The sequence below is a fragment of the Vespula vulgaris genome, chromosome 11, assembly GCF_905475345.1.
Source record: "Vespula vulgaris chromosome 11, iyVesVulg1.1, whole genome shotgun sequence".
Classification (NCBI taxonomy): Eukaryota; Metazoa; Arthropoda; class Insecta; order Hymenoptera; family Vespidae; genus Vespula; species Vespula vulgaris.
This window is the reverse complement of record NC_066596.1, coordinates 1,685,535-1,710,000: the sequence shown is the minus strand read 5'-3', so window position 1 is coordinate 1,710,000 and position 24,466 is coordinate 1,685,535. Positions and strand designations below refer to the sequence as shown.

Here is a 24,466-nt window from a genome sequence, read left to right as displayed (position 1 = left end):
ACTGTATAAAATTTAATTGAAACACAGATTAAGAACAATCATGACTGATAAGAACCAGAAATTAGGAAACTATTATATATCAATGTCAATCAATGATCATTAATCGAGACGCATAAAAAAACTCGGTTAGCCAAATATTAGAAAGATTAGATCTAACATACACCAACTTGAAGATTAACGACGTAGGAGCAAAAAAACGATGTTAGTATTATATATATATATTTAAGCAACTTTTATAGATATATCTTTTTTCTTTCCTTTAATTCCAAGTACTTCATTTTAATTTCTTTCTCATTACGAAATAGATCTTATATATTAACTACGACGCAAATATTTTACAAGCGTATACATCTATATATAATATAAAAATACATAAAATTGAATATAAAAAATAAAGCATAAGAATAATCATTAAATGACAAGCGATCAACAAAATTAGAAATTCTTTAAGTATCGGCATTATTTAAGGACGATGGGTCAAAAAAAGGAGACGGACAAAAAAAATAGATGAGGAAAAAAGAAAAATTCGATTAGTCTAAGATTAGATAGATTAGATCTAACGCACTCTAAGGTTGACGAAGCGAAGTAATTGACAAAAGCCAGAGAAGAAAAAAAAGGAAAAACTGATCTTTCGATCTCGAAATCGATTACGTCCGATGACGTAGTCAAAATTTCTTTTCGTACAAATCATTCCTCTCCCTCACCTTCGTCCCTTTCCCTTTTTACATCCCGTTAATTTATATTCGTTTTGCGGTCGGAGAGAAGTTCTCAAACGTGTTCCAGTAGTTAGCTATCTTCTGGTTGAACCATCGAAATGTAAATTTGCGAGTAGCACGTCTATTCTGAAATGAGTTTGCTACACTTTTCTCTCTATCTCTTTTTACGTCTAACACATTTTCTTATAGTCCTCTTTTTTTCCTTTCTTTCTCTCTATCCCTTTCTACTTTTAACACATTTTCTTATAATCTTCTTCCTCTCTCTCTTTCTCTCTCTCTTTCTCTTTATTTCTCTCTATCTCTTTCTATTTCTTTCTACGTCTAACACATTTTCTCTAGTCATCTTTCTTCCTCTCACTCTTTTTCTATCTTTCTCTCTTTCTCTCTTTCTCTCCTTTTTCTTTTTCTCTTTCTTTATCCGTCTTTCTTGCTCTTATTCCTTAAGGATATACTTAAACAACTCGAGTGGAAAAAAGGAAGGGTGCACTGCTAGTGTCTTCGCAGAAACGGGGCCACATAATCTTAGTATTTCTATGTTCACCAAGAGGCTCTGTTCTCTGTGTTCTTAGTTTTTAGCTTGGCTTCGGTACCGAGACAGCTGTGAGAATGAATAAAAATCGAGCATTGGTTAGAAACGTTCTCTCTAAGGATTCTTTTTTCCTTCTATTTTCTTTTCTCTTCTTTTGTTGCTAATTTTTTTTTCCTTTTTCTCTTTCTTTTCCTTTCGCTTAAACGACAATATTGATCAAGTGTATATGCGTACAATATAATTAGAAATATAATATGTGTTAATAATGTAAATGCAAACGTATATGTATATAATTCGATTAGATTTCGTTTTTAATTTTTATTCGCTTTCTTCTTTGTTTTTTATTCTTTTTTTAATACTTTAGATAACGTCGTTCGGAGTTTCGTGTTATTATTTATTTTTAATCAATCATTCTTTTTTATTTTAGATAATTTAATTTCATTCAATTATTATTAGTTATTATAATTAATCATTTTTCTCTCGTTAAGTTAGATTGTTTAGATATTTATTAATAGTCCTGTTATTATCTATTTTCGATAATTTAGTTCGATTTAGTCATTATTCATTTTTAATTGATCATTTAATTTATTCGGATTACAAGGATATTTAAAAGATAATTCTACTTTTTTGTTTACTTGTTTATTACTAATAATTTCATTTAACATAACTATCATTAAATTTTAATAAATCAATTCGTCGTCTATAAATTATTCAAAAATTTAAGTTTGATGGAATTCGTAATATCTCAAAGATATTTATATATTACGATGAATCTACCGTGTTTCAAAACGAGAAAGCGATTTACTTAGATCTCGACCTTCGGAAAATTCATTTAGAATTTAAATAATCGGATAAAATATAAATGATTTTATCATAAAGAAAATGAAATTGAAAGGATGCGTTACGATATTCGTCGAACCTTGTACGATCGTCTTAACGATAAACATACGCATATAATTTTTATTTGAAAACTTATTCGACTATAAGAAAGATGTTTACGTTTGTACAACGAAACATCGAGATTTCAATTTTAATAAGAATAAAACGCACTGTTCGAAGAAGTAGAAGCATGGAATGTTGTAACCTCTCTTTTACCGAGTAAAGTAGCAAAGCAATTTGAAATTCTTACTATCACCAAAGAATTCCGTAATGTTATATGGGGAAAAAAAAAAAAATAAAAAAAGAAAATGGTTAAGTGTCATGGAAGTTAATCCGAATATAATGAAACGTGACTACAAAGAAAGCAATGAAAATTACTCCGACAACATCTTACATCTTATATGGAACTAAAATAACGTGGCCGAATAACTACGAAAGAAATCTTTTATGCTCTTATCTTATATTTATCAAACGAATGATGCTCGGTCTTTAAAATTATTTTTACCTTTGAGTATAATATATTACATAAGTAAGATAATGATCGAAATCATGTCGGATTTCGAGATTATTCCTAAGCTGTTCTTATGATTTAAATTTAGAATGTTTTTGAGATCAACGTTATTATAATTATAAAAAAATAATTCGTGTAAAATAAAACGATAAAAGAAAAAGGGGGGGAAAAGAATAAAGTGGAAGAAAAATGCATTTCTTTTGTCAGGAATAGAGGAGGAAAAAAAACGAAAGGTATTCGAAGGATTGTTTATTTAAAAGAAAATATGTAAGCCAGGAAAAATTTTACTTGTTAACGATACCAACGCCTTTCAATCTATCAAAGGAATCTAATTGAGTGTTTGTTGGTATTTCTTTTTACGATAATTATATACAAGTTTTTCGTAAAAAGAGAAAAATAAGTAAATAAATAAAATGCTTTAGCGATAGACGTGCTTGTAATATTCGAATAAGCATAAATATCAAAAAATAATTAAAAAAAAAAAGATAATACTTATTAATTTTTTTCTTCTCTATTTATTATGTATGTAAATATATAAATATATATAAATAAATATATATATATATATATGATATAATGATATGATATATGATATGATATATGATATGATAATATTATATACGTTATCATATGTATCTATGTATATATGTATATTGTATATAATACATATTCAGTAAAGAACTAAAGTACTCGTACAGTATAATATGTATAATATTTCCATAATTCTACTTAAGGCCCTCATTGTATATACAGGGTGAAGCAATAACTTTGATCACCCTAAATTTTTCCATTCTTTTTCGAGATATGAAATAACTTTGTTTACAAAAATCGTATCATAAATATCCTTAAATCATATAAAGATATGACTAAAATATAGTAGAAGTAGTAGTAAGTAAAACAGTAGTGATAGTAAGTTATGAAAGAAAAGTCTATCGAAATTTCATTTTTTCAATTTTGTATATTACTGATTATTAATAAATCCTCTATTTTTTATTTTAAATAAACAAGATAAAATTTATAGGATTATAATTAAAATTTTCATAGTTTCATTATAGTTAAGTCTTTATTACGAAAAGAAAAGAAAATATTCAATTAAAAAAATTATTAACAAAATCGATTTTATTATACCGATATTATTGCTATAGTTAAATAAATAAAGCGTAAATTATGCTTGAAAACGGTGTTTGTTTCAAGTTTCTACGATTTTTCGTTCCGGAGATATCGCCTTCGAAAGATTTCCATTCATAACTTGTATACTACAGCTGTTCGTAGTAACAGTAGTAGTAGTATAGTAAGGCCGCGTAAATTCTTGGAATTTATATAGGTCAGTGTGTCACTGGGCCAAAATGAATGAAATTATGTAGGTTAGTAGGTCAACGTAAACCTCTTCTTTTTAAATAGAAATATCTCGGGAACTAAATATCATAGAAACTCGATTCAAATACCATTTTAAAGGGCAAAATTTTCTCTATTTTTTAACGTATTGTTAATAATTAATTAACAATTTGTTATAAACAATATGCTATAAACAAATTCATACGAACTTAATTCATCGTATTTTGCTAGAAAAAAGAATTTATATTACGACTCTGATTTATAAATTTTCATAAATTAATAAATAATTAATAAACAATTTATTTTTTTATCATATAAACAATTTTTTTTTACTATGTCTTTCTTTAATGGGAATATTTCCGGAAGTACAAATCGTAGAGGCTTGAATGAAATACCATTTTAAAGGGCAGGATTTAATCTATTTTTCAACATATTGTTAATTATTAATTAACAATTTGTTATAAACAATTTGTTATAAACAAATTCAAACGAGTATGAATCATCTTATTACGTCAAAAAAATTTTAATTGCAACTAATTTATAAAATACTAAATTAATAAACAATTAATAAACAAATTACTTTTTTTTTAAATTGTTAATAATCACGTCTTTTATTTATATGGGAATATCTCACGAACCAAACGTCATAGAGACTTGAATCAAATTTCAAAGGGCAGGATTTGATTTATTTTTTCAACGTATTGTTGATAATTTGTTATAAACAAATTGTTATAAACAATTTTTATAAACAAATTCTTACGAATTAAATTTTATTATATTTTACCAACCAAAAATTCAGAGAACGATTCATTTATAAAATTAAATAAATTAATGAATAATTATTAAACAAATTACCTTTTTATGTCGAATTTTTATTCGCACTGTTAATACCCATATCTTCTATTTACATGAGAATATCTTCGAAACTGAAAATCGTTTAGACTTGAATCAAATATTGAAAGTAAGCGTAAATTAAACATAAAATTAGTACAGAATAATAATGCAAAGTAAATTAAGAAATCATCACTCTCTTATTACAAATATTTACTCGCTATTACATTTACTATATTTTAGTCGCATCTCTAAATAGTTTCTTAGTAATATTTACATTAAAATATCTCCTAAACTAATCATTTTTCAACGTACATAGATTAATATTTTTTTATAGAGAAACCAGAGCTCTATTGACCTATGCTATCAAAAACATATGATTCCATTTAAAAGAAATTCAGTTGACCTTAATATGTACTTATCGTGTACGCCTTCAAAAATATTATTACTATGTTATGGCTCCCTTCGTACCGTATAATTTCCATAAACAAAATTTCAAGATATTTTCAAAAAAAACGTAGATATCCAACATGATTATAATGACAAATATATGTATATATATATCATATATATGTATAATTAATAATCCTTTACCCATTTATTATATATCAATTTATCCTACATGTATATATAAATCGATGAATCGTTTAAATCCATATTAATCGTGAATTAATTTATTCGTTTATAGTTCTATTATTGTAAATTAATAAATTCCTAATATATGACCCATTAATTGTATTTAAATATTTTGTTGTACATTATTGAAGAATAAATGTGTTATTAATCGTGTTAGGAAATATTTATAAAATTAATGGAAAACGTGTAAAAGCTATTTTCTCGTTCTTCCTATGGCGAATATAAAAATAAAAATGAATCAAAATGAACGAAGAGAGAGAGAGAGAGAACGCGTATGCGAGAGAGAGAGAGAGAGAGAGAGAGAGAGAGAGAGACAGACAGACAGACAGACAGATAGATAGATAGATAGATAGATAGATAAAGAGACAGACAGACAATTAGATAGATAGATAACGAGAGAGAGAGAGAGAGAGAGAGAGAGAGAGAGAAAAGGTGAACACGATCTAATTAGTTGGAATAATAACTTCAGCCGGTAATAGTATCACCGATAATTTTCTCGTCAGCTCGATCATTTATGAAATGTATACTTATACACACACATATACATACATAATTATACACATACACACGCACAACTAGACAGACAGATACTCAAAATAATGTAAATGGTGTTGGAAAAGCGATTGTTCCTGGGATCGTGCAACAACAAATACGACAGCTTAGTGCGGAGTCGCACGCTCGAGATGCAAGCAAATTGACCGTTTAACTTTACGAGCCAATTAGTAGTACTATTTATTGAGAATTTACGGGAAGTAAATGAGCCCGCATCTTTCAGGAAACAACTTTCGTTTGAACGAAACGTTTGAGAAATCAACGATATTATATTCTGAGAGCTTTGTAAAATTATATTAATTCCATTTTGATCGACCTTTCAATATTTTATTTATTAATTTAACACGTAATTATTTATTTATCGTTATTTCTATTTCCCTCGCGAATATCATAGTAAACTCTTTAATTATTTTATTTGAAGTTAAGAAATGTGAAAATGATAGGTGAGAAAAAGCAAGTAAACAAACGAACGAACGAACGAACAAACAAACAAATCGACGACGAAAGTTCACGTGATCGTTCACGTAATGTTAAAACTCTCTTCGTCATCATAAATTCGAATCTCGTCTACGTCTCTATGTTCTTTTTTTTTTTTTTCTTTTTCTCCCCACTTTTTTCTCTCTTGCATCCATTAATTTATTTTCGAACCGATTACGAAATATCTGCGAAAGAGTTAAATGGATTTATCGGAGTTACGTTTTGAAGGATAACGAGGGAAAATGTGAAATGAAAGGTGGAGAAAGAAAAAAAAAAAATAGATGCCGACAAGCTCACGTGGAACCACGTTAAAATGGTCTCTATCCATAATAATGGAAATAATTTCGAAACTCGTTTGAATTTCTTTTTTCTTGCTCGTTAATTTATTTCCGAAAAAAGAAGAAAAATAAAATAAAATAATCTACAAAGAATTCGGTGGACATTATCGCAGTTAAAAAATTTATACGTATAACGAATGAAAAATGTAGATTAAAAGAAAAAAATGCTTTTCCCGGTTTGAGATGTTTTATTATTATTTGGGTTTTATATATATCATTATAGTTTTATATATCATTCCAATTCCGTTGTTTATATTTTCGTTTCCATTCATTTCTTTATGCTTTCTTTTTCTTCTAATTTATTTCGAAGTCGATTACGTAATATCTATGAAGATTTAAGTGTGGGGTTATAGAAGTTAAAGTTAAAATCATAACGGGATAAAATATGGAAGGAAATGATATAGATGTCGACTTAAGCTAACGTGTTATACATTAAAACATCCTCCATCGTTGTAATTTTTAATCTCTCATCTTTTTAATAAATGAAAAAAATTCAGTAATCCGTTTATTCATTTTTTCATTAATTCATTAATTAATTTTTATTCATTAATACATACATACATTATATACATTTTATATATATAATTTAAAAGAATGTGAGCAAAGAATGTAAATAAAAAATTATAATTAAATAAGAAATTTCAAAATAGTATATATATATATATATACACTATTTTGAAATTCATATATATATATATATAGCTATGTATTATTTCAGATATCAAATATATTTTATATATTAAATATATATATGTGTGTATATGTTAAAAGTAATTAATATCATCTTATGGTGTTTATGATGAAAACAAATCAAACTCAAATCTTCTTAAGCAGGATAAAAGCTTCTTTGGCAGTACATAAAAGTAGCGGTACTTATCAAGTTGCACAAAATGATCTTTCTGACGAGAAGAAGACGAGCTTATGGCAATCGAGAAGAAAAGAAAGAGTGAATCTGATTCCTTGTTAATAATCTCTCTCTCTCTCTCTCTCTCTCTCTCTTTCTCTCTCTCTCTCTCATTCTCTCTCTTATTCTTTATCGAACAAAAGATCGAAAGTAGAACATTGCACGTTGAGACATCGAGATAACCGTTCCATGCTATACGAGAAGATACAATGAATGAAATAAGATTGTAAGAGAGGCATCTTTGATAAACGAGTACGATAAAACCGACAATAGGAATGATCGATCTGAATAATCTAACGTGAGAGTGTGAGATGATGACGATAGAAATCCGCAATTGAGTAAAATTTCAATTTCCATTTGTTTTAAAGTGGACTCATCAAGGAAAAGAGAGAAGATAGTAATAGGACAAGAATTAATAAATAAGGATTATGATTTAATATATACAAGTATCCTTAAATGAATCTCATAAATATCGATAAAATATTTTCGATACATACACACACACACACACATATACATATACATATATATATCAATTCTTATCTAACGATTTCTAAGAAAATTTATTAAAAGAAGAAGAAAGAGAAAAAGAAGAGAGAGAGAGAGAGAGAATATGTAACAGGATGAGAATTGGTAAATAAGATGCAAGGACGATGATTTAATATGTCCTTTAAATGAACTTGGAAGTCTGAATTGTTTTGATAAAATCTTTTCGACTAATATATAACATACACACAGATACACACACGCATACTCACATCGATTTTCATCTAATTTATGGGAATTTATCAAGAGAGAGAAAGAGAGAGAGAGAGAGAGAGATAAAACACATGCAATAAGATAAGAATCACCAAATAAGATACAAGGACAATGATTTCATATGTTCTTTGAATATACTTGTAAATCTAGATCTAATCGATAAAATATTATCTATATGTACGTATATACATGTGTGTATCTATGTAGCATACATAGCATTCGAACATATTAATTTTCATTTAATTGATGGAAACTCGTTAAAATAAAATGAAAACATGAAACCGAATGAAAATTCATTAAAAATAATAGGACTATTTAATATATGTATACTTTGAACATTGTACGTTCCGAATTATAATAATATAATATTTTCAATGAATATTGATTGCTGAAGTACATACATAACACTTTATTTATGTGATACAAACGCATTATTATTTTTTATTCAGTTCAAGGAAATTTGTCAAAAAAAAGAAAGAAAAAAAATAATAGTAATACATGCAACACGGTGAGAATTATCAAACAATAGATAATAATTTGTAATATTTTTTAAATGAACTTCCAAGTCATATCGATTGAAATATTTTGTAAATAACTGTGGTATATATATGTACATATATGATGCATACGTACATACTTGTTTTTCTTTCCTCTTTATTTTTTTTAACATTGTTGACAGTTTGGTATTATAAAGGATGCGTGATAGATTGTACGATTGTATGATGTACGTACTTACTTATGTCGTACGCTTGAAAGACATCTCTATGTTTCTCATCCATCATCTTTCCACGTGTATATATTCTCAGGATATACTTTATACATGGGATAAATGATACATCGTGAAAAAAAGAAAAGATCATTCAGATGATGGATACGTTTGTTTGTAAAGTAGAAAATATAAGAAGATTGATAAGTAATTTGTGTAAACACACATGTGCTGAAGTTGAAGTTTATAAGAATAATTAACGTAATCACGTTTTTATTGTCATTCAATTCGTCGTGGAAAAATAAATATTTTTATTCTTCATATATATATATATATTTTTTATTATTACTATATAATAAATAAATTCAAATTAATTTAAAAAATTATTAGAAGATTGCTCGCCAAATTAGAAATATAATGTCGATAAAAATCGAACAATTTGTCGAGTGTGTTCAAATTTCGCCATTTTGGTACACTGACACTGTTAAATAAAGAAATTGCAAATACATTTATAATAATACATTATAATTATAAATTTATATTAAAACAATTTATAAACATTTAAATAAAAAATATAAATAAAGAAAAGCAATTGATCTTGTCATCATTTGTTCTTCTTAATCTTAAATTAACATGAAAAAAACAAAGTGTTTTTTGTAATTATTATACAACAAATAAACTCGAATCGATAGTTTCTAGATATATGGATAATTAAAAAAAAAAAAAAAAGAAAGAAATGAAAAAACGTTTGCTAGTATAAAAAAGAAAATAGATATTTTTATCAAAATTTGTCGAGTGCCTCAAAACTCTGCCATCTTATCTTGTAGTATCGCCGAAGGAAGAACATAAATAAATTTGTAAAAATACACGCATATATCTTTCTTAATATAATAATGTGCATTCTTATGGGAAATAAATGTAAGACAATGCAGCCGGTGCAGAATAGTGCAATAATATAACGGAATGATATATTTCTTCGTACATGTGCGATTGAAATTGAATTCTTTTTTCTTTTTTCTATCTTTCTCTCTCTCTCTCTCTCTCTCTTTTTTTTCTCTTTCTATTCTCTTTTTATTCTCTTTCACAAAGGAAAGCATCTCTTGGACGTCTTATAAAACTTGGAATTCGCGAAGAAACGTGCATGAAATTTCAAATTGATTTGAGGAAGGCGTTTATGCGAATAATAGATAATGTTGTCTGAGAAATATATAAAAAGGTAAAGAAGAAAAAAAATAAAATAAAATATGAACGAAAATCAAACGAAATAAAAGGAACAAAAGAGAGAGAGAGAGAGAGAGAGAGAGAGAGAGAGAGAGAGAGAGAGGAACGAATGGAAAGAGAATTTCTTTCATATCTCTTTTTTTTCTTCTTCTTCTTCTTTTCTTTATTTTTTTCCAACGTCGTGCAAAGAACTAAAGCTTATACATGGAATTAAAATAAACAGGAATGTAATTACCCTAGGATGACTCTAGTTTAAAAAAACTCTACACATTTTCTACCCCAGCTCATATAATCTCTTCTTCTCTCTCTCTCTCTCTCTCTCTCTCTCTCTCTCTCTCTCTAATTCAACTTTTGTACCATTACGACCTATATAACTTTTTTAACGGAATGACTGGTATCTAACGTAAAAGCTTATTTTCATCGTCTATTTAAACGTATGTATATAGAAATATATAGTAATAGAGGTATGTGTTCGTATATTAAATATGCGAGGTAGAAAAAAGAGAAAAAAAGAAAAAATGGAAAGAGAGTGAGAGAGAGAGAGAGAGAGAGAGAAAGAGAGCGTGAAATTTAAATCGAAAATTAAACGGTTTAAACGGTCCTTGATATAATAATACAATTCTCGAATAATCGCTAAATTAATAAGCCAATTAATCGAATTATTCATAATTATTCTTTTTTCTTCGTTCCTTTTTGTTTCCATTTTTATGATCGTTGAACTGGCATAGGTGTAAAAAAAAAAAAAGAAAAAGAAATTTTATTCGAACGAAAAAGGAAAAGAAATGAAGATATTAGTAAAAAAAAATTCGAACAAAATATTTCGTTTCGAATTAACAAAAAATAAATGACGGATGACAGTACGTTTCTTCTTTCCTTTTTTAATATATATATATATATATATTTTTTTTCTTGAAAACTGGGTGAACTAATTGCAAGTGCAATTTGTGATTTTCTTGAAGTTTAAAATAGATGGTAACGATTGTTAGACCTCTTTGAACAATTTCATTCTACGGATCGACTTTGTACTAGAAATTTTTGAAGCGGAAATTTAAGAAGTTTCTTTTCGTAGAAAATAACTTCTGTCTCTTCTTATTTATTTCACATAGATATATGAAAGTGATCAGAATGGGTCTATATAAAGTATTACAAGCTATTCTTCTCGGATCTATTGCGATTTAAAAAAATATTTTCTATCTTTTTCTCGATTTTCATCGATAGGATAGAAGTTATTATTTAATAATAAAAATAAAAAAGACAACGTGAATATCTTTTCATTTTCAATTTTTTCTTTTTTTTTTTTTATTAACGAAAACGTATTCGTGCATTTCATTGGAAAGAAATATAAATTATTCTTTATTTCGATAATATCCTAACAAAATATGCTAATGTTAATTTGAAAAATCGTACGATTTAATAAAACAAAGAAAGAAAGGAAAGATAAGAATATAAAAAGTATACGTTAATGGTTATTATTACTAGTATAATCGCTTTGTTATATTTTATGTCAAGTAAAAAATAATCCTTTCTTTACTAATCCTTACAAAATTCATTACTTGACAAAAAATTATACGATTTAATAAAAATAAAAAAAAAATAAAAAAGGAAGAAGAAGAATAAGAAAAAAATGTTCAAACGAATTCGCTACTATTTCGCTTATATTTTATATGAATGAACGAATTCTTTAATGATCCTTACAAAATTCGTTAAACGTTTATTTCAAAAGTGGTTTAGGTGAAAAAAGGAAAAAAATATATATGTATATATACATATATATACGGAGAGAAGAAAAAAAAAGAGGGAGAGAAAAAAAGGAAAAAAAAAGGAAGAGAAAGAAAGAAAAACAAAAAAGAATGTAAATAGAAAGTCGTAACAATTGCTATAAAAATAGTTCGTAACACTTTAAATGGACTACCCTCTATCTCCGTTTCTTTTCATGACCCTTTTTCTTTTGCTATTAGTGTGTGAAAGAGAGAGAGAAAGAGAGAAAGAGAGATAAAGAGAAAGAGAGAGACAAAGAGATAGGAATAGAACAGTGGCACGATACCATAATGTCCGTTCTCTTTCTCGAATAAAGTTCCAATAAAACTCGGACTCCAAAGAAAGTGCCTCGTTTATCTTGCACGGGCAGTATCTTCGATACATCGAATGAATACGCGTAACTCGTGGTAGTGTAAAAGGGAAGAGAAAGAGAAAGATAAAGATAAAGATAAAGAGGGAGAGAGAATACTTAGAACTTTTGAAATGTGCGGAAAGTTGGAAACTAAAGTAAGTATACTTTTCGACTTCTTTCCTTCGATCTTCCGTCCGATCAAAATCTACCTCGTCTTTTTCTTTGATACGTTGAAATAATCCAATAAACGAGAATAGATTCGTCTAAGAATTTGTAAGAAAGATAGCTTTTTTCAAAGAAAAATTGAAGTTTAAGTTTCTTATCTAATATACATTTATATATATATATATGTATGTATGTATGTATGTATGTATGTATGTATGTATGTATGTATGTATGTATGTATGTATGTATATATGTTTGTGTGTATTTGTATGTATATATGTATATAAACGTATCGTTTATAAATTAGAATTTAATAAAAATGTTATTTGTGAATGATCATTTCAAAATATATCCTGTCATACTTTTTTGAGTAATAAATAATAAGTAATAAATGTATATTGTTTTATTTTTTATAAATAATAAATTTATATATTTTATATATATATATATATTTATATATATATAGCACATATAATTTTATTATTAGCAAAGTATTATAAATTGATAATAAAATAAATAGTAAATTAATAATATTTGAAAGAATATAAAAATAAATTTATCGATTAACATTTCGTCGATTTTTATATTATTTTCCTTCTTAATCTCTTTTGTATTTATTTCTAGCAATTATAAAATTTCGTTCTTTTTTTTTTTTTATTTTTTAGTAATATTTTTGATCATTTAATACGAGTAGAAGAAAGGAAAAAAAAAAACATATAATAGATAAACGAAGGACGTCTTCTCTCCTTTAAAACGAACCTCTCGTTCATTCTTGTCTCGTCGGTTTTTTCTTCGAAAAGTACGCTGTCTCATCCTTGAAAGAAAAATTGCGAAATTGATCGTTCTACTTTAAGATAGTACTGACCTATCACAAAATGTCGTCGTACAGGATACCAAGAAGAATTCCTTCGACAATATTTCAGAATTAAATAGATAGATCAATTTCGTAATTAAATAGAATTATATATTATTAATTATTAGTCGAAATAATTTCAATTAATTTACTTCGAATCTCGAATCTCGAATTTTCTCCGAGTTAGTTGTTATTAATTATAAAAAATCTCTTTTTTTTTTTTTAATAAAAACTAATAAATAATTAGACCGATTTGCTCGGAAATTCGTACAAAATTCTTCGGATAATTATAGAACGTCGAGAAAGAGAATCGATTTCGAATTCAAATTAAATTATTTAATATTAATTATCGACAAATATTTCTTTCTAAATAAAAACTAGACTAATTAACTCTGTCATTCGTTTCGATTATTTTTAAATAAAATAAAAATGTCGTTTAGTTTGGTATACGATTATTAAAAAAAAAAAAAAAGAAAACTATGTAATATAAAACGAACTTATTAAAAATATTTTGACTAAAATCGAATGTGTTTTACTAACGTGATTCTTTGAGAATAAAAAAAAAAGATTGAAAAAACAAAAAAGAAATATAAATGTTACATCATATTTTGCTTGGATCTTTTTTTGTTTTGTTTTTTTATTTAATTTACTTTGATATCGTTCGTTTGCACAAAAAAAAAAGAAAAGAATATAAAAGACAATTTGATTCTTCTCAAAGTCAACCAAACGATTTCTTTGTTCTCGATTAGATACTGTTGTATTCAATCCAATAAAAGGAGTCGACCAAGCAATTATTTTCGAGCATATTCGATCGTTCTATTTCGACTGTTCTAAACCCCTCCCCCTCTTTCATCCCTCGCTTTTACAGTCCATCGTATCGAGTAATTGCTCAATGGCACGTAAACGACTTTTCCATGCCTTCCCAAACCATTCTCAATTTTATTAATATTCTTCGCATATCAAATTCGATTCGTATGTAAATTTTGTAAGTTGGAATAACAATTCGATAATTTATCTTTTAACGAGCTCGAATATATTATGAAATTTTATCGAGGGAAGACAAAAAAAAAGAAAAGGTATTTTAAACGATACACATAAATCCATTACACGATTTATACAAAATTAATTAAAGATATGTGAATAATTAAAAGTTACATATCGAAATATTATGAATAAGTAATCGACATAAAATAAATTATATTATATTATTATACAGATTATATAAACGGAGATAGTATGTGTAAATGTTGTTATAAAAATTATTGCAAACGATTGGTATCTTTTTGAAAATGATAGAAATAGAAATTTCGAAACGTATAGAGATTGGCTAAGATGATATTTAGTTATAAGGATAATGTGATCATATCGATAATTCGCTCATGAGAAGTTTATCGATAATATCATCGATAAATATCTAATAATATACTCGAAAGATTCTAATAAAATGATAATTCAATTTAAGACGATATTAATACTAGTGATTTATTCTGAAAATATTGATTGTAATCGAATTTTTCGAATAACTGATATGAATATTCTTTTATTGATTTCGTTTTTGTATTCTCAATTTCGTGCCAAAAAGAATTATACGAAAAATTGGGGATATAATAACAAAAAAAAATATATATATATTACATGATATGATATCCCAGAATATAAAATAAATATAAAATGAATCGCTTTAGATTTAATATTTACAAAAAAAAAAATAATAGACATCGAAGAACATTTAGTTACCGAAATTAAAATTAGAAATGTATTTTGCAATATTCCAAATTAAATTTGACCTGAGTCACGTAAATTGTTGGAAATTAAGGATAATGATATTTTTGAAAATTTATATTTTAGAAAAAAAAATATCATCATAAGGAATACGAAAATGATCTTTTCTACGGCTTCTATTTATTCGATCAATGTTTTTAAACGTATGATTAAATATTTCAAATAAATCGATCAGCATTTTATAATAAAATATCAGTACGTAACATAAGTGATGGCAATTATGATGCAATTTTAACGTTTAATTATTAATAAGAATATTCATCGATGAAAATATTTATCGTTAATTAATAAAAAGATTGAATAAATAATCTCTAAAAAATTATGTCTGTCGTCGGAATATTTAAATAAATTTGCTTTCTTCTACAAAAATAAAATAATTGTTATCTTAATTATTATCTATATAATCGTAAACAAAATTTATTGATATACTATCCTTTGAAATTTCTCTCTTGAATCATTTTACTTATTATATAAATTTATTTTCTTTCATCAGAATTCAAATGAAAAGAGCTTTATATTTGAATCATCGTTATAAAAGATACGAGGTTGGGTATTCAAATGCATACTCGGATTTAAGTATGATCATTCGAATATTAAAGATCCGAATATCAAATTAGATTTCGAGTTATAATGAGTAATTCGAGTGCTCGGATATTCGAATGATAAGAGTTCTATGATAAACCCCCTTTATAATTAATAAGAGAGATATGAATAATTAAAAATACATATTTTCTTCTCTCTCTTTTTTTTTTTTAATAAATATTCTATTTAAACTTTCGTGCGTACGTCTGTAAATTTTTATAAATAATCTCTTCATTTTTCTTTTTACGTTTATTAAGTTTCTTTTATTTTTTAAATTAATCGTCCATTTAATTGTCCAAAAATTAATCGTTCATGGATATCAATCAAGTTAATTTTAAAATGATTAGCATTTGAATGAAGGAATGTAATTGTTTCGTTGATTACTTTGTTATTATTAAATGAAAATAAATAACAATAATGATTCTAATAGTAATCTATCAATTGTACAATTAAATAATACAAATATTGATATATCAAGTTAATATTCTATCTCTCTCTCCTTCTCTTTCTCTCTCTCTCTCTCTCTCTCTTTATGTTACATGTTCACCAAGTCCTGTCAAGGAGGAAGCAAACTCGGTCAAGTACACGTTTTCGTGAATAACAAAAGGTTTGGCAGAGATAACTTTATAAGAAAAGAAAAAAAAATGAATCGAGTTATATCATTTCGTTTGTTCGATTTGTCCATTACTTCTTTTCTCTTTTTTTTTTTTTATTTTTGCTCTTTTTCTTCCCTTCCCCCTTCGTTATTGATACACGTAAATTGATATACGATCTCTTTCCCTTCACCCACGCAAAAACTTCTTTTACCGTACCCACGCGAATTCGAAGTTGTCAAAAATTTACTTTTTATCGGAGAGTTTATTCCAGATAAATTTAAAAGCCAATGTGTAAACTTTTTTACGTCGAGTAATAATTGAAACGAGTATTGCGAATTATTTTGATATTTAAAGTTCTAGATTTCTTTCTTTTTTTATTTTGATATTAAAAGTGTTATTTCAATAAAAAGTTTGTTTTGTTTCTCTTCCTTATTTCTTTTTTCTTTTTAATTATATTTGAATAAAAAATAAGTCTGGAAATCCGAGCAGTTTCTTTTGGATGAATTATTTTGAAATACTTAAAACTGAAGTTTTCGAAAGTTAATTTTTGGAAATATTATGCTTTCAAAAAGTATGCCATTTATTTATTTATTCATTTATCTTTTTCTTTCTTTCTTTCTTTTTTTTTTTTTTTTTTTAGAAAATCACATCCAAATGAAACTCTATCTTTTACAAATTACATTCGAATAAAGAATGGAGAGAAAACAATTTGTAATATAAATAATATTTAAATAAAAAGGAATTTTAGCAATGAACGTAATAAATTTGATTTCCTTCTGTTACATTATGGAAGTATGAAAATAAGATTTTTTTCCAACTTTAAGAAATATCGGAAACTGCAAAACGGTGGGGATAGCATCGCTTGAGCTTCGAGAATTTAAATTTCAAGGGATCGTCGCACGTGACGAAATATCGCTTCGGTGGATACGCCCATCTCGTCTTCGTTCGTTCGGAAGATATAAAAACCTAGACGACAATACTTATTTCTGACGACGAAAATTGTTTTTCACTTTGGAAAATTTTGTATTAAGTGTAACGATCACTTAGAATAAGAAAAAACAAAAAAATAAGAAAACAAAATAAAGTAAAATAAAACGAAGACAAAATCGAATTCCTACGTAATCTTATCTCCATTTACATTGAATTATCAAATATAATGAGTGTCACTCGATATTTGACGCTTTTTTATCGAAAAAAGAAAAAAAAATATCGTTTTATCTTCGAACGAGACGATTTGAATTTCCCGCGAGTGAGAAATATTAGAAATATTACAAAATAAAGAAAAACGAAAAGAGAATGCAATCTCCAATATAATTTTCGACGTAACATTATAAACTTTATAGTTCGAAAGGTCGAACTGACGAATATTATTACAGTCTATGTCGAAATTTGGAAAGTTTGATCTCCCCAAATTAAACTCAATGAACGTTGAAAGGAATGATTCTAATCGGTTTAAACTCAATTGTCTATTCTTCGTCTTCAGGCAATTTCTGGAAAGTTAGAGAAAGGTTGAACCTTTGTATTAGTTGAAAGAAGGAAAGGTCGGGAACATCTTTATCTCGTTCGATTAGAAAGATCAGTTAATGGCCAATTAATCGTTTATCGATGGGAGTCTGAGAAACTTTTTCTCTCATTCGATTAGTACCAAGAAATTTTTTATTCGTAGAAGACACAACGATTCGATATTTCGTTTGAAAGGACGATCCAATCAATAAATTTACGTTAATCAGATTAGTCGACAAAGAAAAAAAGAAAAGAAGAAATAGATCAGCCGTTAAAGTGATTAAAAGAAGAATTAAATATTAACGTTAGAATATTGATGGTATGTCAAAATGATGATAGACTCATTTTAATTAATTTAATATAATTCACTTCATTCGTTTCAACTCATTTTAATTGAATTTTCATTCAAAAATTTCTTTTCTGACGATGAATGAAATTATAATCGTTATCGAATATTAATTTCATTTGTTTGATATTGTATTATCATTTTTATTAATTGTTTTATATTCTATGGAACGCATATACATTGATTTAATAATTATTAATTAATTTGTTTGTATTACTTTTATCACGATTTTGTATGATATGATTGTAATGATAATGTTATTATTTTTATTTATCATTACTCATCTATGTATCAATTATTAATTAATTTTCAATTAATAATTTGTTATATTAAATAAAAGTAATTATGTTGAAGTATATATTTCGAAAATATATTAAATGGGAAAGTTGTGTTTCGTTTGTTTGTTTTTTGTGCAAACAAAATTCATTACATAAAAATAATAACGAATGTACTTCTTTTTTCTTTCTTTCTCTTTTAATATCCAATCGTACGTAATAAAAATGAATAATATTGAATCGATGGAAGTACTAAAGAGAAATATGAAAAAATTCGAATTAATTTTCAAATAATTGTTTGAGAACGTTTCTTCCGTTTTCTCGTTTATAGTCGTAAAATGAAATGAAAAATAAATAAATAAATAAATAAATAAAGATAATTAAGAAAAAATATTTCTCAGCGTATTGTCGATTCTCGCAAATTATTGCATTCGCATTATGCATCGATTACCTGTCCGTTTTTTGAGAAATATCATTTTTCTTATTCAACTCTCTCGAGCATATATAATCAATTAAAGACTCCAATTATCTTTCAGAATTGCACCGTCAGCTCGTTCGTACTCTTTTCCGTTTATTTATCATCAATTTTCTTCGTTCGATCCTTATATCTCAGCATCTTTCATGTTGGACGTTCTGTTTTTCTTTCTTTTTTTTTTTTAATCCCTTTATTTATATTATCTCATTCTTATTAAAGTTATCTATAATTAATTAAATGTATTAATAAAGATTTATTAAAAGATTTATCCACATTAGCAGATACAATGCAGTATTATTTAAATCTCGAAAAAAAAGAATAAAAGAATTTTATATTGAAATATATTATTTCAAATTATTCTTATAATATCAATTATTTATTATCTAAATAGTACAATTAATATCTGATATAAATTAAAATCTATTATTTAAATAATATAATATACGTTGAAGTAAAGACTATTATTGATTAATTAAACAAATTTATTAAATGGTATCTATTATTAAAACTTGCAAAAATGTTGACACATCCCTAATGAAATATTTTATGAATAAAAACTATCTCTGGTTAATTAAATAAATTAATAACAGATATTATCTCAATCTCGTCACATAATTCATTATAGATACAATTAATAAAATAATACACTATACACGCAACAGATTTTCATTAAATATGTATTGTAAGAGAAATTAGGATAATGAAAATGATACAGTCGTTGATTTCTTCATTATTAAATCATTGTTTATCTTAATTATTAACAACTACATACATCGAAATCTGAAGGAACTTTCGTTAGAAATTTCCTTGAATAAAACGTCTGCTGAGATTTCAGTAGTAGTAATGGAAAATAATCCTTTCTCTTTCTACATAAATAAGAAAGAAAGAGACAAGTCACGCAGTCTTGAAAATGGGTACTACTCTCTCTCTCTCTCTCTCTCTTCTCTCTCTTTCTCTTCTCTCTCTTTCTCTTTCTCTTTCGTATTTCTGAATTCAACGACCGCAGACTCGGCATTCTCTACTGTCTCACGTTTTCCCTTCCGTTAAATTGAGTCTGCGTTCGCCACGACCACAGCTTCGTTTCTCTTTCACGACGACAACTTTGTCTCTTGAAATAGTGACAATGAAAGAAAGGGAGAAGGAGAAGAAGAAGTAGAAGGAGAAAGAAAGAAGGAAAGACGAGAGAGACAGAGAGAGAGAGACAGAGAGAGAGAGAGAGAATGAGAAATATCTTATAAAGGAGAAGGAAGACAGTCCACGAGACAGAACAAAGATGGAGCTAAACAAGTAGGGTGGAATGGCCTGATTGTACTACACTCAATTGACATTTCATTTGTGTGACCCTTTCGCGAGCTATTATCATCCTACTCATTTTCTTGAATTTCTACTTACACATATATAAGCCTTACGTAGTTACGTAGGCGTTGAAATTACATTGATATTAGTATGAATGAGTGTTTAATTTTTTATCCCATTAAAACATATATTATAACTTATCATCGTCATTGTCTTAATTATGATCATTATTATTATCATTAACATAATCTGTTTCATTATTAATGATAATCATGTCATCGGTATCATTATTATTGTCATCGTCATCATAAGCATTGTTATTATTATCATAGGTATCATAATAATGATATTAATTATCGTGATAATAATTATTGTTATATAAGTTATTATTATTGGCGTTAATCAATATTATAAAAATCATTATTATTATTATCATCGTTATTATTACAATTATTGTCATCATCATTATTTTCAACAACATCTTTATTATTATTATTATTATTATTATCGTTATCATCATTACCATTATTATTATTATTATTATTATTATTATTATTATTATTATTATTATTATTATTATTATTATTATTGTTATTGTTATTTATTATTATTTATTATTTATAAACATATTATCATCTTTATAGCTTAAATTTTAGATTCATATAAATTATTAGAATTTGTGAAACTTTTGATTTATATGTTATTGATAAAGTCCTATTAGAGTATGTACCCATGAAATTATGCATTACTCTAATTTATCGAGGACAATTTTGTATGCGTCAGGAAAGGCAACAATTACGGCAATTTGTAAACTAATTCGTGTAAATGTGAATTATCACGTTCATTAGACTTATTCGTCATAGCAGTGTTTACGTTCTTTTAAAAATCTTTTAATTGTTAAAAGTAATTTTGAGAAACAGTTTGTTTCGATACAATATAGATATATATATAAAGAAAGAAAATATATTATATATTTCATATTTTATTTCATAAAAGGTCATTGTATAAATATACATACATACATATATACATACATATATACATACATATATATAATAAATATACATATATCAATATGTGGCCCCAGATTGGCTAGAAAAATCTATTTCCAAACGTTTCTCCTTCTAAAAAAAGAAACCAATGAAAAACAAGATAGAAATAATACGAATATCCGAACTTTTTCAGAAAAACAAAAAAATATTTTTCCACTATGTTTCCTACAATAGAATATGATATTAAATAACGTTATTGCATTACGATATGTTACATATAAAATGTTATATCATAAAAATTCAGTTAAACTTAAAGTTGTATTTATAATGATTAATAGTAATCAATGATTATTTAGGATCGTAGTTTAACTTTAAATTCATCATGTCAATTCTTTCGTTAAGAACTTTTCACACATCTACTTTTCATATTTACTATTAAAAATGCCTTATAATATTATTTTATAATATGTATTTTTTATAATAATAATATATATACTATTAATAAATTATTATTATAAAAACAAGGCTATTATTATCTAACGTCATATATAATATAATAATAATAATAATAATTATTATTATTATTATTATATGCATCAGTATATTATAAGAGTAGATACATATAATATCAATTCTTGTAATACACATTGCAAAAAAAAAGTATTTTAGAAAAATTTATAAAATTAATTCTCTCTCTCTCTCTCTCTCTTTCTCTCTTAACATTATTTGTATTATTTTCTCAAAATGTTATCCTAACATTTGCTTCACCTTTTCATAGAATATTTCTAACGTTAGCATAGGATAGAAAGATAAGGAGATATCACAAACATGACCTTGACAAAGTTTCTAAGATCAATCATAGATTAATCGATTGTTAGTAGCACGAAGTATGCTTTTCCTAGAGTTGCTATGAAAATCGTTTGTAAAGCTATTATTGTTACCAAGCCTAGAAATAAACCAAAGCTTTGCATAGTAAAGAATGAGAGAAAGAGAGAGAGAGAGAGAGAGAGAGAGAGAGAGAGAGAGATAGAGGAAGAGAGTCCTTCGGATTTGATCGATTCAAACGAATCGAAACGGCGACAACGAATTCAGCTCGCAATGTAATCGCTTTCACGATTAGCATAACGCTCACACGCGAAGGAAGATCCGTAGAAACACTATTAATAAACGACAAAAAGAGAAATAGTCACGATAGTGATAAAGAATTTAAACTGGAGCAACGAATGACTTTGTGGTTTATTCTATTATTTAACGAATGATCTTTGGTGTTGTTTTTGAAGTTACTGATAGTTGCATTAATTATCTTTTTCCTTTTTGTTTAATCTTTTCTTTAAGCATATTTATTCGTTAATGTTTTATACTTATTTATATATGTGAATATTATAAAAATTATATTATGCGTGTGTGCGCGTGTGTAAAATTATAATATGGGAACAATAATATAATCAAATTCACAGAATGCAAATTATAAGTTTGTAATAATTTAAAAAAAAAAAAGTTAAGATCTATTATCGTGAAACTTCAATATATGAAACTTAAATAAAAAAGAAATATATTAATATAAAGACTTTATTATTTATTAATTATTATATGTAATTAATATTTTATCTTATTACTTTTCTTATGAGATACAACAAAGCAACCATAAATATATTATTTAACTCAACTAAATATATTACAATATCTTCATTTTAATATTAATAAATAAAACATATTAACATTAATAAAAATCATTTTAATATTAATAAAAAATATTTATATACATATATACATATGTATATATATATATATAAAAATTCTTTTTTTATAATCTTATAACTTGTTTATTTTTTAAGTATGCTATTTCAAAAATGTAATAATAAAACTTAGGAGGATAAAATAGTTTAAAAATAGAAGAATAGCCAATAAAAATGTTTTTAACGTTTCCTGATCGTCCGATTTTCTAAGGATCAATGCTATAAACTATACCATGCAAAGAAAGAAAAAGACCGCTCTCGACGATGTTACGAAATGGATTCCTTTGACGTTTCTGTATCTTCCGCCTAGCTGTTTATCGATCCAACTACTCGACGTCTCTCAATGGTGAATGGATAAGAATCTATGTTGGTATATATATAACTTATACACACACACACACACACATACACATACAGGTAAACACATTTTCAATGTTACTTCTCTGATGTGGAATATTTATCCGATATCTCATTCCATTCCTCAAATCGAAAATCGAAGTTTTTTAATATAATCAAAAGATGCAATCGAGATACTATATAAGAATCTCAAAAATAACAATTGCCAATATTCCAAAAACTCAGATGCAATTCAAATGTGAGCAATACTTCTCGAGAAATTATTAGTTTGGGAAATATTTTAATATAAATTTTATTAAGAGATGTGAAGAGATAATAAGTGTAGTAGCAATTAAATAGTAGTAGTAAAAGATTAATGATTTCTTCACTTATCTTGTACCCATTATCCTGCACTAATTTTGCGATTAATTTTCGCTTACTCTGCGATTAATTTGCGTATTTGTGCTAAGTCTTTACCACTTTTCATTCCGGAGATATTCCTATGCAAATCGAAAATGTAGACTGTTAATACTGTAGAAAAAAATTGTTCCTTCGGGTAAAACAGGAATTTGTTTATTCATTATTTATTTATTTAACCAATTTTATAAAACAATTGGAATTTATGATTGGAAAATTAAGATAAATGATCGCGATCGTAATAATTTGTTTATAACAATTTGTTTATAACAAATCATCAACAATACGTTGAAAAAATAAATCAAATCTTGCCCCTTGAAATTTGATTCAAGTCTCTATGACGTTTGGTTCGTGAGATATTCCCATATAAATAAAAGACGTGATTATTAACAATTTAGAAAAAAAGTAATTTGTTTATTAATTGTTTATTAATTTATTATTTTACACATTAGTTGCAATTTGAATTTTTTTCACGTAATAAGATGATTCATACTCGTTTGAATTTGTTTATAACAAATTGTTTATAACAAATTGTTAATTAATAATTAACAATATGTTGAAAAATAGATTAAATTCTGTCCTTTAAAATGGTATTTCATTCAAGCCTC

At 26.1% G+C, this 24,466-nt stretch overlaps 1 protein-coding gene and 1 long non-coding RNA gene across 7 annotated transcripts in view; one reads left to right on the top strand and one right to left on the bottom strand.

The window, feature by feature from the left end:
• Positions 1-24,466, bottom strand: part of LOC127067615 (octopamine receptor beta-3R-like) — a 128,968-nt gene that overhangs the window by 52,805 nt on the left and 51,697 nt on the right. The window lies entirely within an intron of this gene.
• Positions 1-24,466, top strand: part of LOC127067626 (uncharacterized) — a 101,256-nt gene that overhangs the window by 62,503 nt on the left and 14,287 nt on the right. The gene's annotated exons all lie outside the window — the stretch shown is intronic.